Source organism: Cupressus sempervirens, chromosome 1, assembly GCF_028749045.1.
Source record: "Cupressus sempervirens isolate cs-2001-9-10 chromosome 1, ASM2874904v1, whole genome shotgun sequence".
In the NCBI taxonomy this organism is placed as follows: Eukaryota; Viridiplantae; Streptophyta; class Pinopsida; order Cupressales; family Cupressaceae; genus Cupressus; species Cupressus sempervirens.
Window position 1 is genome coordinate 59,211,839 of NC_143118.1, and position 17,536 is coordinate 59,229,374.

Below are 17,536 nucleotides of genomic sequence, written 5' to 3' on the forward strand. Positions count from 1 at the left end.
TGAAAATTAAATTAAATAATTTAAGAAGAGGATATTTAATTTTATCAAACATATTTAATTGCTTTTTCATGTATATTTTAGCTAAAAGGGTGAATTTCATTTAATTAAAGTGCTAGGACTTAAATTAATTTGATCAAATAGGTTATCTAGCCATTTTAATTTGATATTTAGGAATTAAATACAAGTAAACAACCAAATTAGGGGAACTCAAAACCTAGTCAAAACATATTGAAACAACTTGAAATCTAAGACATAGGTTCTCTGATATTCATACTAAACACTCCCAAAGCAGTGAGTCATGAAACATTACTAGGTGCAAGATATTCAATTACAAACTAGGCTTCCTGTCATTGTTTGACACTTAGGCAAAAATGCAAATCTAAACATTGCTCAAAATGAAACTTCACGGAATGAGTAAAGACAATCAAAATTATAAAATCTTAGTACAATAAGACACTAGTACATTTGAGGTCATTTTTTGACCAAAATTTTTGACCATTTATTAAATTGGTCGGTATGGAAAGGGAAAATATGGCTTTTTTTAAATCTATGCCCGTGTTGGTCGAAATTTCAACCAACATGAGCTTAATATGTAAAAAGGAAAAATTCCACCCATTTTATTGTATTCTATTCAGCTTCAACACGTGTGCAAGAGTTGAAGAACCAGGGCTATTTGACTAGAGAAAGAGATCCACAGTGAAAATGTAGATTTACAGGTTAGTTTTATGATAGGAAGTGAAATCATCCTATTATGAGTCATGAAAAATTTGATGTGAACCCTAATAAAACATGTGGCCTATTCTTTCAACTTTTTCATTTCACATTTTGCCTCTATTGGGACTATGTTGCCATGATGAATGAGTGTTTTCATGAAGTTCTGTTTGGGTCTTATTTAAGAGACCTTTCTATTGGTCTATCACAGATTTTCAATATAACAGGTAAGCTTTTGGAAATATTAAACCTCGAGTGTTGTCCTTTTGTTTACTTAGATATTTTATGCCTTCATTCTCTATGTTTTTAAAGTGCTCGATACATGTTATGTTACTCAATGCTGATGAGATGCATCGTTATGCAAAATGGCGATTGGTTTGCATTATTATTTATTGTTTTTTTAAATTTTAAACAATGTGTTTTTGAATTGAAAAATCCTTGCTCTGATTCCTATGTTCTAATCATATCTTGATCTTCTCCCTTCATTTCCATTTTTCTCCATCTATAACTAGATTGCAGTTGCATTTTAAGACAATGACCAAAGGAAGACATTGAGTTCAGAACATCCTAAAATTAAAACACTTCAACTATTCCATCGAGTTTTATGAAATTGGGTGTACCATAAACTGTTATGACAGAAATAAATAAATCACAGTAATTTTGCTAGAAAGAAACTAAGAGTCATTTGCTATGAATCTATCAAGAAATACATCCATTCAATGAATACTAAGTGAGTCCTTTGCCCTATCTCTTTTGGGCTATTGTAAAAGCATGATATCATCTTTGATTCTCTTATTTGTTTTATGCTTTTTTTCATGTCAACCCATTATGACATTTGGCTTACTATACTTTATTAGTAACCTGTTTGCCTCACAGGGGTTTCATACTTTATATGGCATGAGACCATTCTCTTCTATTCATCTTTGTTTCACATCTAAGCCATGATCTTCATTTCTCTGAAACTTTCTTAAACCCTTTAATTTCTTCCATAAAGTATTTTTTGATACATTTAATTACATCATTTTTGATAAGTAGAGAGGCTTGAACCAAATCTTCTTTCAATAGAGGTTGATGTGGACTATATACACTCTCCATAATGGTTTCAAAGTGATAAAATTGGAGGTTTATAGGATCTTTTGGCTTCAATAGCTCTCTATTCCATACTGGTTCTAAAGAGGGCTTAACCTCTCCCCTTGCAATTTTTGCAAGGCCTTTAAGAAATTGACCCGCTCCTCATCTGTCACATATACTATGGTGGAAACTCACTCCCACAACAAAACCACCACATGCAAAATGAGTTACCTATATGAAGTAAATACAAGAAATAACAACAAAACAATGCACAAATCTTGTTAAAAAATCATATATTAAATCATTAGTATAAATCAAAATAAATAAGTTACAAATCCATCAAATGTAATGAAAATGATAACTAAAAAAATACTAGAAATTAAGAGATCCAAAAAGTTGCTTGAAAATAGAAATTGGAAAAGAAAATTCAAGATAATAAAACCCAATGTAAGAGAGTAATACAACTCAATATAGGATAGTAAGAGTCAAGGATTTAGGAGTATCCATTCCACCAAATTTGTTAGTGGCATTGATCTTAGAGTCTTGCACTTAGCAATATTAGAATATTCTTGGTGGGTTTGTTAAGAACCATTCAACTTCACCAATCATTAACATATGTTTTGATATACGAAAATTGTAAGTAATAGAATTGACTTATCGTAACATTGTTATCATTTTTTTTCAAAATCCCATTAGAACACTTTTCATTAACAAATGTTTCAATATACTAAAACTATGAATAATAAGATTGCCTTACCTTGGTGGTGTTATCATTTTGTTCAAACTCCTCTTCCATCTATGACCTTTCCAACTCATTTTTGAAAGCAAAAACATAACCCTTCTCCCCACCCCCCTTCTCCTCTGGGAAGAATTAAGCTTGGAATAAAAAAGGGAAGAATTAAGCTTGGAATAAAAAAGTCAACTTTGAATATTTAACACTTTGGTCTAGGAATTAAGCTTAGTGTGTGATGTTTAAGCTATTCCTTCTCCCTAAACCCAACCCCAAAGATAAAACACTTTCTAAAGGAGATAAAATTAATCCTTCACTTTTCTACAAATAAAAAATAAAAGTGAAGAATTAGCTAAACAACCCAAAGATGAAAGTTCTCGATAGGAGTAGTAATAGGTGGAAGTGAAAAAAAGGGTTGTTGAAATGATGGGTTGCCATCATCCAAATCTCCCAAGGCTGAAAGAGTGTTATCTGCCATTGCTTCCACAAATAGAGCACCCTCACCTATGTAATCCACTTCAAAATCCCCATTTTATTTTCCTCTAAGCCTCCCAACCAAGGGAAAATAATACACCAACACTTTGGAGAGATCCTCTCTAAAATTTTTGCAAGATCGACAGAAATACTATTATGAGCATTGTAAACTAATAAGGAAGTAAAGATATGTCTTCTTAACATGTCTAAGTTATCAATAGAGGAGAGGGGGAGAATAGTTTTGGGTGTAGGCAGAGAAGGGCCCACCATGACTGGTTTAGAGCTCTTCACCTTCCACTCTCTTGCCCCAACTTTCTCCATTCTTATTCTTCTGATACTCAAATTGTGAGATTAAAATAGCATGTAGAGATCCCTTATATATACTACTCCAATCAATAAGTAGCCAAATTATTCCCTTTATAACTGTTGCTACCGAAAAAAAATTATGTTGTATGCTCAACAAACTATGTTGTATATTTTTAGTGGGTTTTCTAATTATATTGTGACTATAAACATCACACTATCAACCCACTCTAGATTTTGCATTTTTTATTCCTTCACTAAAATGGCATCTCTTTATATTGTTAAAATAAATAATTCATGATCCTCAACAGCCAATTCTTGCATTTTTTGCGGGCAAAGAAATCTATTTTGAAAAAGAGCTATTTTGTAAAACCTAGTGCAAATGGGTTGGTAAACCCCTAGAAATATAGCAAAATGCAAATTTTGACATTCATAATTGATTGTCACACTTAAAATCTAGAGGGCTCAATATACTGCATAAAAATCTGGCTATATTGGTAGCTTAAAAAATTGAAAATCAAAAACTCTTAAAAATTAGGAGGGAAAAAAAAGCCGAAAAGATATGATATATTTTTTTGTTCAAACTTCATCCAACAATTGAATTTCTAGCTAGTTAAGATAAGATGGGTAATAAAGTCATGAACTATTTATTATTCAAAAAAGCTACACAATGAAAGAAGGGCAATAAATGAAACAATATATTTATATTACATGGTATTCAGAAAGTAAAGAGTATAGTCATCACTACATTGCGATAGAAAGGCAAAAGAAATTCAATGGTTTTATGAATATATCCAATGGTTGTATTGTTTAGAACTACTTCAGAAAAATCTATAATATTCTAGTGGACTTAAATGAACAAAATGAAAGAATAGAATTCAGAAATAGCATGATTGAATGAAACATAAGTATGATGTTATCAACTTTTTGCAGTATTATTTGTGAGCATAAAAAAAGAAAAGGGGGAAATGAATCTTTATAATAAGGGGGAATTGTTTTAATCTTTATTTCATATTTTAAATCTTTAAAAAAAAATGTCTGAACTTTTATAAAGAAATATATTGTTCAAAGAATCAAGATGACAAGCTCAAAATAAGTCACCCTACCACCTAATAACCTAAAATCAAGTATTTAACATTTTGAGTTTGTAGAACCAAAAAAACAAGTATCCTTAAGTCTAATATCATAGCATCTAATACTTAGAATAAGTATAATAGAACTTGCATTTTACTAAAGAAACACTAAGGCACAAGAAGTAGATAGGAAGAAAAGGAAAGAGGAAAATAGGAAAAGAAACTGAGGACAACTAATAATTAGAACTCCACATTTTGACACTAGAAGATCACATTCCATCCACCACAAACTTGAGCTAACCTTGAGGAGTGATCTAACAATAGCTTAGATGAGGAGGGGTGGAACATAAACAATCTTGAGAAAAGAAGTAAGCCTATAGGTATCTTTAAAATGATCCAAAGGTACAACCATGGAAGGAACCACCATTACTTCTATGATTTCACTAATTTTCTTCATAGCCTCCTAATGGTGGTCACATATTTAATGAAAATTTGTCGATGACAAAAACTCTTCAAGAGTGCCATATTCATCAATGTCATAAAATATAAAACATAATAATCATTCAAAAAAATTAATCATGTACTATTGCAAAGCATAATCCAAGATAGGAGGACAAATATTTTTATGAGTAAAAATAAGGCCAACTCTTGAACATGGAGACACTCTTGCATGATATCTAGATATGTGGTCAGGAATCTTGAAGCAATCTCAAAGAATATAGTAGTAGAATTCATCCTGGTCCATTTTTTGTCTAAGATCTCAAGAATGGCATGTCAATAATCTCATGATTATATAGTGGAGATGGTCTAGTAGTTGAGTATCCTAGCTTTGTGCTTCTCAAAATCCTACATGCACTACTACATTTAACATCATTTTTCTACCAAAATTTTTGACCATCAACTAAATACATTTAGGGTGGTCGAAATGTAAAGGTAAAAATTTCTTTTTTTTGACATATAATACCCATGTTGGTTGAAAATTTGACCAACATAGGGGTTATACATGTGCAAAGGAAAATAAAACACTTGTCCTTTTATGTCTTTCCTATGCCTAGTTTCATTTCAAGTTTTTGGAGCACTTTCACATGGTTTTTGGAGAGCCCAGTTTCATTTTAGGTTTTCTCTGCATTTTTGCATGGTTTTTGGAGAGCTTGGTTTCATTTAGGGCTGGTCTTCAAAGAGAATCAAACCAGACTTTGAGGGTTTCTAGAGAGAATTTGGTCAGTTGTTTTGTGATATATTGTTTGTTTGTTTTTAGTGACTAGAAATGAACATGGAAAAGAACTTACTCTGAGCACGTGGCTATAATCCGCTACAGTCAATAGAGTTTTTGGAATAGAACCTAGTATTGATCTTTTGGGATTTGGAAGTCAATATTGTGTATTTTTGTTGCACATTGTAGACACCTAAAGTACTTCCATAGTGCATCCAATCCCTTTTTCCAATTCAAATCCGTAACCTAGTCCTAATCAACGAAACTCATCTAGCATAAATCCATTTCACCTAAGTTATTTTACACTCTATTCAAAAATCATTGAAATATCATGCATGTTGTCAAAAGCATATTGGTAGTGTTGTGAAGGAATACAAATTTATATTTTGAGCATATAAAATGGAGATAGAATTGATTATGTTCCAATTAAGATGAGTTAGTTGAAAATCTTGCTGAAAAGATGTTAGCTGTAAAAATATGGACACTGCAGTATATTTGGTCACTTACCTATAGAATAGCAAATAAAACGATTATGCTATTATAACTATATGAAATGTATTTAACAAATCCAAGAGGACTAAATTTTTTTTTTTTGTAGAGTCACATTAGTCTTTGGCTTTTGTGTATAGTGTAATAGTTAATTTGTGTTAGAATATGCAACTAATTCACCAAATTGGCTGGTTGTTTCTGTAGAAACCTATGGAGAAAGTAGTGATCAGCTATTGAGATAATACTGGTAATATAAATTAAAGTATATAATCCTATTATTTAAGTAATCCCTCTTTCCACTTTGTCACAATAAGTAAATACAAATTTCTTTTTTCATCTCACACATGGCTAAAATAGTTAATAATATTAGTATTTAAATATGCCTAAAGCCCCTTAAAATGTTCCAAGAATCAAAATATCTAAAGGCACTTGTTATTATAGTTCCATTATTCTCTTCACCAAGCCCAAGAATATAGGCAATCTAGATGCACACATCCCTTATTTCCCTCATGGTTTCAACCACTTACTATGATTAGTAAGCTCATCCAAGCTATTTATAATTAAAAACCTTCAATCTCCACCTTTCATCTTCTCCTTCATCCTACGAGGATCCTTTAGCTATTGAGATAATATTGGTAATATAAATTAAAGTATATAATCCTATTATTTAAGTAATCCCTCTTTCCACTCTGTCACAATAAATAAATAAAAATTTCTTTTTTCATCTCACACATGGCTAAAATAGTTAATAATATTAGTATTTAAATATGCCTAAAGCACCTTAAAATGTTCCAAGAATCAAAATATCTAAAGGCACTTGTTATTATAGTTCCATTATTCTCTCCACCAAGCCCAAGAATATAAGCAATCTAGATGCACACATCCCTTATTTCCCTCATGGTTTCAACCACTTACTATGATTAGTAAACTCATTCGAGCTATTCACAATTTAAAACCTTCAATCTCCACCTTTCATCTTCTCCTTCATCCTACGGGGATCCTATCAACCATCCTTCACAATGATCTCATCATTATATCTTTACTATCCATTCTCCATTCCAAAATTCTATAAATTGAGCCACTCCCTCATCCATTCCAAGAATCCATCAAGTTTGAGCAAAGTATATGCTGTCAAATTAGGTCATCCTTAAGAAAATGAGCATCTACATATCAATTAGTCAAGGAGAATATCATTAAACAATGGAGGCTTTGGTAACATTTGAGTCAGGTTTTTGATGGTAATTCTATTTTCACACTCTTTTGTTGAGCTCTATTTGGAGGTTTTGTTTTAGCTTGCACAAGAACTTGTTTTTATGTAGTTTGATTCTATTGTATTCAAATCTTTTGACATTACACAAGTAATTGATAGATGGATCACACAAGGTTTCGAACCCAAGTGAGTTCCACATGAAACATAATCATAGGTCTTGTTCATTAGGCCAATGGGTAATAGAATAGTCTACCTTGAATCTAATCTTTGATTCATAATTGATGTTCAAGCCACTTTTGAATCAATCATCTTTATGTAACTAGATTGTAATGCATTGCTCTATATATATGATATTTCTAAACAACAAACTAAACACACTTTGTGTTCTTGACTCTTCCAACAATTTTGCAATGAGTACAAATTTGACAGCTTTAGGTGATGGCATTAGGAGCCAAGCCTCCATCTAACATCTTATTCATGAGTGAATCTGCTCCAAAAAGATCCCTCGTCTTTCATAGACCATTGCGTGTGTGTGTGTGTGTGTGTGTGTGTGTGTGTGTGTGTGTGTGTGTGTGTATATATAGATACGTTTCATGTCCTTGACTATTCCATCAATTTCAAAATGAGCATCAGTCACACAACTTTAAGTGGCAGAAAAAGACCAAACTTATCATTTTTACAAGCAAGTTTTAGGGTTTTTTTCCTTTTCCAGAGTTGCAAAAGTCATCTATTACGCCTGTGATGTGTAGATTTCAAGAAAATGGCCATCTTCCACCATTTTACCTACTAATACTTTAGCTGCATCTATCATTTCTACCTTGCAAAAATTATTAGTATAGGTGTTTCTCATTGCCTTTGTCTTAATATTCCCAACTAAAACACTTCCACTCAGCTTTTGAAGCCCATGGAGTGCAATACCAGATGTAATTATTTTTAGTAGGAGTTTTGATTTACTCCTTTGGGGATTTTTCCATTAAACATAACCCTTATTATAGAGGGATTAATTTCATTCTCTTTTAAGAGTTGAAATATACCTTGTTTCCAAATGCACATGGCTTGGGTAATGAGAGATCTATTTTATGATCATTTATTAATTCTCTTAGTTTTAATCATACTCTATGGTTTCAACTCCTTAACATCATAGTATTCAAGTGGTATTCACAATGGTTTTGACTTGAATGTGGTGTTAGATTGAACACATCAGGGAGATTAAACATAATAGTGAGGAAGGCAATGAGAGAAAACATCAATAATTAGCCTAGTGTCTCAGCTAGTCCACATTCATAATTATTTTAGTTTCCAATAATAGACCTACATTTTGGGTTAATGATTTATATTATGCATCATAATTGACTGGAGCATTATATTGAACATAATAGTGAAGATAAAATGAGTAGATAAATCAATAATCAACCATAATATCTTAGCTATTCCACATTCATGTGTATTTCAGTTTTGAAGCTTAGATATGCATTTCTTGTTAATGATCTATACTTTCATCTTAATTATAATTATCTTGAATCCATTTGTATCTTTCAAATTTTTATTAGAAAGTATGGCTGATAATTGTGAAGGGCTTAAGCATTTTTTATGCCCTGTAGATATGTGGATGCAGTTCTAACTATTCTAAATAGCTCATTATCCCCCATATATGTGGGATGAATTTGGCCTTTGACCATGAGTTGGTTGGCCCTACAATTTATTTTGGTCGTATGGATGATAACCAGTGTATTGGTCACTACAATGACATGTTCATGATATAGTGTGTTAATGTTTTATACTAAAACTTATCTCTATAGTCGAATCACTTGCTTTCTTATGATTTTGGGTTCAAAATCTTGTTTCAACTTTTTCTTATCTGAATTTGAAGCTTTTATTTTGGTTTCAGGTGATGTGCTATCATTTGAGGTTGGGAGTGAAGACAAGATTGCCATATATTGGCATATCCTGTTTGTGAATTTGAAGAAAGACTAGTATAAGGGAACATTTTGGCAGGAGAAGATAATTCCATTTTTCCAATTTGTTACCCTTCCCAAATACTTCACATAGGTTGATCTTTTGACGTAATAAAAACCCCACTTTCCACTTATAACAAGTGGTATTAAAGTTTCGTCATGGGTTCAGATCCCCTTGGGTAACATTGTGGGGGAGATTTTTGGCATAATGGTTAGCATTCCCCTAAAGATTTGTGACAAAGGACTAGCCACCTCCTATAGATTTAGAAGTCTAGTGGTTCTATCGACATTGATAGGTCAACCTTTTGGTATACGACAACCACACTTATAATAGATGTAACTTGAATAACATTATCTAATGAGGATCTTAGGTTCTTTTGATACCAATGGGAGGAGTTGAAGTCCCTTTCCATGTTTTTGGCCATCTTGAATCCTTGACTACAAGTTAAAGCATGATTGTAGTAAATAAGATATGTTAAATCCGTTTCCAAGATAGTTGGTATAATTGACTTGAGCCTTGTTATATCTCTTTAAGTTTATTTTATCTAGTATTTGAGCTTACAATTGTAAAAGATGGATAACTTAGTTTTATAACTACAACTTTTAGTCCAGAAACAACACAAATAAATTTAACATGGACTGTGTAAACTTAATGTCTACTCATTTATTTTGTTAGAATACTGCAACCACTTCTATTAGCAGATTATATTTTATTTTATAAATTTGGTTCAGGTATACTTTTCACTTGATGATATCAACCATTTTAGTTTTCAAGTGATATCATAATTTTGGATCAGCTAAAAAACATGCACCGAACCGTTCATTCAGTTTTTTGTCTTCCTATATATGAATGCTAATTGTTTTTTAAAATTCTAGTTCATTGTACATATTTACACCATTTTCAATTGAACTTTTTTGGAAAATTATAGTTTTATTCACTATTTATGATCTTAAATGAGTACAATTAAGGTTGTCCTTAATCAGACTAAATATTTCATATCATTGAATGTGTTGTCTCCTATTTGTTTGTTATTGGTAAGTACAGGTTATGTTGACTCTTGATCACATTCAGGGTTTTGAGGTTCTGAGTATCAAATGTTTCTTGTGTAGGGAGGGAAGACCACCTATAATATATTCCTCTCAGGAGTGTGAGTAGGCCCATATAATTTCCACTTTGACTGTGAATTATAAGAAACACCCATTAATTTTCCTATTTGCAGTCTTACCGACCAAGATGAAAATTGGTGCACTGCAGCTCAACATGTAACTTTGTATTATTAATATCTATCAGCTAATAACTACCATCTTTATGGATATTCCTATGATAAGTTATCTATATATTGCACAAAGCTGATGGTAAAAGATCTTTCCTTTATTTCAAACAAGATCAATATAAGATCTGAAGCATATTCTTTTGATTATTTTCTATGTAGCATCTCCCATCCACTTTTGCACATATTGTTTCTATTTCTTCTTGAACTAATCAAATTGATAGTCTCAGATGCATTCACATAGCTTTTGTTGCTCTCTTTACAAGCTAAAAATAGATATGACTTTCAATATGTGACACCAACATAGTCTTCATTACATTTTATAATACTTGATTAGTAATCTTTAAGATATGCACCATATGAATCCTTGTTTCTATTTATTCTCATGCCACATGATCCCTGTACAATATAATGTTGTTTAGAAATGGCCTCAACTTTTACACACATATTTGTCTTTTCCACCTTGTGATTGCTACATCGATTTGAAATACCATTTTCATTATGATGGTTGAAGTGAGAAACCAAGTATCAATAACACCTCCATTATTATTGTCTCCGATCCAAGCACACCCCCAATACCCAAACCAAAAATATTGCCATACCAGTGTGTACCCAAATTCATACTGGTGACTGAGGTATCTACCAAAGGATTCAGTCCACAACATAGCTTTTTTTCTTTATAAACTATTATCCAAACCAAAGCTACTCTTATAAGGAAGATAGGGCTCAACCTTTTAGACTTATAATTACATGGAAATGTATGTGAAATGTTTGATCTTATAACCCACTTCAATTTCCTAATCATTTTTTTTTGTTCTCTCTCATAAGATTTGGCAGGCATTTGTTGGTTTTGTGTCTGGATGAACTAATTTTAGAAGTTTACATTACAATATTTGTGAAATTATCCTTCCAAAATTGAGAAGGAATTCCATTTATAGGAGAGATTCTTGGGTGAATCTATCCACTTCTTTACAGTAGCTATCTTTATCTAAAGGAATCTAGCAACAAAGAAAACTTGAGGAAATATCACCCTTGTACAAATGGCTTTATGTCTTTAATATGTTGATTTGATTGTACAAAAAGCTAAGTTATCAGTTTGGCACTCATAGTCCCTAGATCTAGGTCTGATATAAATGTTATTTGAGATCTAGTTCGGTGTAGTAATGCCTATGGGTTAAACCCAACAAACTCAAAATGAACGGAGTTGGCCTCTCTATGGAAGAATGCCTTTATATATCATCTTAAAATGAAAGGATGGTGTTTTGTTTGCCTAGAAAATCTTCTTTATCTCTCTGCTCATGCTTTTGTATAGACTATTTATAAGGCATTCTTCCTTGGCGAGGCAGGAGCTAATAAAGCCCTACTATATTTAGTTGTCTACTATCAGAGAGTCTTCCCCAAATTAGGCCTTTTTTTGTTGTGTGTCATCCAATTATTTTCATTGTCATTATTATTTTTTTAATATTTCAATATGTGTAGATGGAATATATAGACATGATGCAACATAAAGTACTGCAAGCAAGATCTTGGTGGGCATTAGTATAGTAGGGTGTTAAATAGTGCCTGGCAGGTTGTGATGTGTGTTGGAGAGTTAGAAAGTGCTTAAAAAAATTTATGCCCTCTTGAACTTCTCAATCGAACCAAGAGCAGCTTTTTCAAAATTGGACCATTGAAAATAGGTAAATATAATGGAAGTTTGTAGGAACCAATTTTAATTATATTTAGGATTATGAAATAGACAAAAAATGGTTGTGGGTGTTATTTCTTAACCTTGTTATTAGAGTATCAATAGTAGAGTTTTGTATCTTCCACTCACCATTAGGCTTTTAACTATCCAAGGGAAAATATAGGCAAGAGAAGCCATTGATAAGGCATTGAAAGAGATCATTCAAAAGCCTTGTAGCATGGAAGGAGTAGATTCTAAAGACTTCTAGCAATTCTATTGGCTTACCAAATGACATATTTTGTTACTATCAAACATACTTTTCTTTAGTGGATGAGAAGTAGAAATCCTTAGGACATATCCTAAAATTGGATATCATCCTCTAGATCCAATATGAATGAGAAAAAAGAGTCGGCTTCCTTAAATAATGGAAATCTTCTCATCACTTTCCCATATGCCCCTTGAGCTTTGTTTTAAAAGTGTTTCTTCTTAATAATTAGTAGGTAATTTTTCATGTTTTGATGGGAATTGTGCCATTTAACTAACAGTTCCCACATGGAGTTCCTACCAAACTACATGTAGGCTTTTTATTTTCATCTTTTGAAGTTTTACCTATATGGATGCATGTGTAGTTTTTAATGTGCATGAGAGTCCCTTATACAAGACCTCAAGGGGATCATTTTAAAGTTTTTTGAGTTAGTAACTCTAAAATTTTGATCCTCTTTCTTCTCCTTATTATGTGACCATCTTATTCCATCAGCTTGTGTATTGGTCTAGGTCACAAAAACCTCAGGCTTATCATCAAAGTAGTATTCTAAATCTCAGATGAGGATTTTTTGTAATGATTTCTATTTTCCAATAAAGTATTTGATTATAGAAAAAGATTGTGCCTCTTAAAGATTGTGTTATTGACACTGTATTCAAATAATAGAAAATGTTCTCATAACAATCTTTGATGCCAATGTTGTAATGTCATAAACTTGGAACATAAATTGATAACCAATTTGATAAGCTGTAATACAAAGCCTACTTTCTTGGCTTCATCCAGCCCAATCCAAAGATGCATTCTTTGAATCATCCAATATGATAATTAATGTGTGAAGCTTACAATATGGAAGCAATCACAAGATTGGCTTTAAAGGAGCCTGTAATGTTACATTTTGTGCTTCTGATTTGCAACAGATGAATGATGATGTTTTGATTGATGATATTTAATCTTAATTGATGATGGCTGATTATTAATGTTGACATTATTGTTTTTGAACCAAAACATTGATATGGTGGTGTATTTTGCTATGTTGCTTTAATATTAACATAGTTTTTTATGAACTAATTTGTTGCTATATATATATATTCTTGCATGTACGAACCCAAAATGAATTTGAACCAAATCCCCAAAAAATTGAATGAATTTGGAACCTAAATCTCAAACCTGAACCAAAACTAGAGTCTAAACCGGCAACTAGGATTAACTTTTGGAAGAGATGGTATGGTTAACTGTGAAGGGAGGTGTGTTACTTCCAATGTGTCCTATCATCTTCAGCATAAGATATAGGATGCCAATCTCATCTTTCATTTCATCATAACCAAGTACATATTACTTATTTTTCTTATCCTCTTAGATATGCTCTTTTTAGAGCCAACAACTTGATTGACTTACTGGTGCAATTGTGAATCACATATTAAAGACGACATCTAAGGGATGACACAGTCAGGTTGTATATAGAGAAAGCATCCCTTGAATTGCAAACATTTGTCGATACTAGAAAACACTAATTGCTTCTAAGTTCTAATAAATTACTTTCCACTACATAATGTTATAGATATATCAGATATCACAGAGTTCTATAAGCAATAAATATCGATTTTGTATTTCCATTATAAATCAGAGACTATGCAATTTGGTTGTTTTTAATTGGTGCAAGCTTTATTTCACTTCAAAGATTTTCTTTGAATATGAAAATGATTGAGAAGGTTATTTTGTAAGTTGATTTTATTTGTGAAAAGTCATTTGTAAAGGATTTTGCACAGGTAATAAGAGATTGTCATTGTCACGTGACAGAACTTGACTGTTTGAGGCAAACTCAATGAATTTGACCCCTCCCACTACTATATTGTATATGTAACTCATGGAAGAGGAGTTTCTAATGTATTATGCACCTATTTGATATGATTTTGTGCAGAGATATGTAGGGAGATTAGAGACAAAGATCTTTGAATGTGACCAGGTGTTGTTTGAGGGTCACTAGGTCAATGGGATAGCTATGAGTTGGGAGATTCAATCCACATGAGGGATATATTTTCTTGCATAGAAGATCAAGATTAGACCAAGAGAAGGTGTTGGATCCATTGTAAGGATCAAGAAGTGCTTGGAAGGGTTGATGTTCTAAAGAATTTCAACATTCAACCTTTATAGATGTTTGAGTCCTAAATTCATGTCCCTTGATGTTAGCCCAAATGGTCTAAGGATTAAGTTTTTTAAAACTGTACAACCACCATGAGGACAAACTTGCATAAGCTAATTGATTTGTAATTAAGTGAAATTTGAATTCTTCTTTTGACCCTTAGGCCAACCCACTTAGGCCCATTTTTCAACAAATTTCAATTGCAATTATTTCATGGCTGAAATTGTAATGATCTTAGGCTCATGAGTTTTTGAGATTTACCCATCTTTTGAGCACACATGTTCTTGACTGAAGATTGCATTAATATGTTTCAATCTTTTAGTCATCTTCAATAGTTGATGCATTAATCAGATTAGTCATTGCTATCAAGATTAGTCATGGCATGCTGCTATTAGCACCTAAGTAACTTTCAACTTGTGACATTTCTTTGAGGAATTTTGCAAATAACTAAGATACATTGTCTATAAATACACATTTTACAAACATTTAGGCCTTTTAGAAATTATAGGATCATTTTAGTTACATTTGAAAACATTAATCAACAATTTCCATATGTGCAGATATAAACATTAATTACAACATGTCCAATTTATTTGCAGGTATATTTTCTTGTGAAGAAAGACCATGCTTGACAATATGAACCCAGAATAAAATAATGAGACAATGGTTGCATTGTGGGCTCAGTTTCAAAGAAAACTTGATAAATGTTATTATCCTTGCAAAAAGTGTAAGGGCTTAAAGAATCAAAGAATTCTAATCACAACAGCCCAGAGTCATTATAGGGAATATGGTCATGTTGAAGGGGGCCACAATTTTCATCCATTGTTGAATGTGGATTTCCTACTGGAGGAACATGGAGGTGTGAATATCCAAGCTAAGGATATGATGGGGACACAACCCAAGAATAGAATTGACACAATAGAAAAAGGGAAATTATATTAATTGAGAAAATAAGCTTGTACAAATAGTACAGAGAAAATAAACTTCAAAACATGCCCTAAGGGCTTACAATGGCATAAATCTGGAAATAATTTCTCCTTTCAGTATCTCCTCTCAAACTCCACTCCGAATTGCCTTTTACAATGCAAGAAATCTCCTTAAATAGACCCTGAAGGGTTAAGGACTAGGAGTACATTCTAGAAAGTGCTAGTAGGCATCCACTGATCAAATAGAAGGTTCCAGAAGCTGCGTTAGAAGTTGGTGCAAATCTAGAAGAATCTAGAAACGGTAACCAAGCTTCTGGGAGGCATAACTTTTGAACCATAGCTTCAATTGATGAACTATTTACATTTTTGGAAAGCTATCAAGGTGATCTATCACCCTATAGATGCTTGTCCCCCATTTTGGGCCCTTTTTGAGGTCATTTAATGCCCCTAACCTAACTTTGAAGCATTCTTAGGAGGTCTCCAAAACTCAAAAAACTGCAATAAATTTTAAACCGTGGGGCCTTTTGACCTGATTTTTTTTTCTGGAATGCTCTAAATCACAATTACATTCATCTGGCCAATTCACACCTCCTAGTTCACCAAAATGATGGCCTAATTACATACTCCTATTTTTTTAAGATTTACACAGACACTGATAGTGGAACTGTGAGAGTTGGAACCTTTATTTGACCCAAATGGGTATCCAAAAATGAAAACACATGAAATAGAAACTAAGTCTACGTATCTTTTTTTTGGGTGACATAGGATTGCCCTTATACCTCTGGATGCTCCTGCATTAGACACCCAGGGTAGATTGAAAAGTGACCCTATCACTTTATGAATGGTAGAGGAAATCCCAAATGGGAAAACTCAGCTACTAAAATCCAAGTTGAGTCTTCGATCGACCATCCTTTCCACTTCACCAAATACTCTTCATATTGCCTATTTCTGGTACTCCTACCCACACGATGATGTAGAATGTCTTCTATCTCCTCCTCCTTAGAAGTAGGAATTGGACATGGCTCTAACACCAGCTCCTCATCTACACCATCATCATGATATTCTGTCAAATCTACAATGTTGAAAATGGGAGAAATGTGAATACCATCTAGTAGCTCCACCTCATATGCATTTCCTGAGTCATGTTTCTTCAGAATTTTGCAGGGGCCAAATTTCTTCATTTTCAGCTTGTTGTAAGTATCGGCTGGAAATCTTTCTTTTCATAAGTGCACCATGACTACATCTCCTACTTGAAATTCCTTATGTCTTCTCCTTTGATCAACCCTAGCTTTATACTCTTGATTCATCTTGGTAATGTGTGCTTGAACCTCCTCATGTAGATGCTTGATATGTTCAACAAATTCTTCCACTTCAGCACTTGTCCTCTCCCCTTGCTCTGTCTTCCTCAGCTCTGGTGCAGTCCTTGGGCTATTCCCATATACAATTTAGAATGGTGATTTTCCTGTACTCCTATTTATAGAGTTATTGTAAGCAAACTCTGCTTGTGGTAGAATAAAATCCCATCCCTTAGGCTTATCCCCAACTAAAGATCTCAACAAATTGCCCAGACTTCTGTTTACCACTTTTGTTTGGCTATCAGTTTGCGAGTGATGCATGGAACTGAATTTTAGGTCTGTTCTCAACTTTTTCCATAATGTCCTCCAGAAATACCCCACAAATTTAGTATCTCTGTCAGAAACTATACTCCTTGGAAGACCATGTAGTCTTACCACTTCTTTGAAAAACAAGTCTGCAATATGGACAACATCATGAGTTTTGTGGCATGGAATGAAATGTGCCATTTTGGAGAACCTATCAACCACCATGAATACTGAGTCATTACCCCTTTGTGTCCTTGGCAATCCAAGAACGAAATCCATACTTATGTCCTCCCATGGCCTTGATAGAACAAGCAATGGCTGATATAGGCCAGTATTGTGACTAAACCTCTTGGCAACTTGACAAACCTAGCAACTCTGTACAAACTTCTTCACATCCTGTGAAATTTGAGGCCAAAAATAATGTTCTCTAAGAATGGAAAT

At 32.9% G+C, this 17,536-nt stretch overlaps 1 pseudogene; it reads right to left on the minus strand.

Moving 5' to 3' along the window:
* Positions 1 to 1,659: 1,659 nt before the first annotated feature.
* Positions 1,660 to 3,307, minus strand: LOC149576148 (10-deacetyl baccatin III-10-O-acetyl transferase pseudogene; annotated as a pseudogene).
* Positions 3,308 to 17,536: the final 14,229 nt, after the last annotated feature.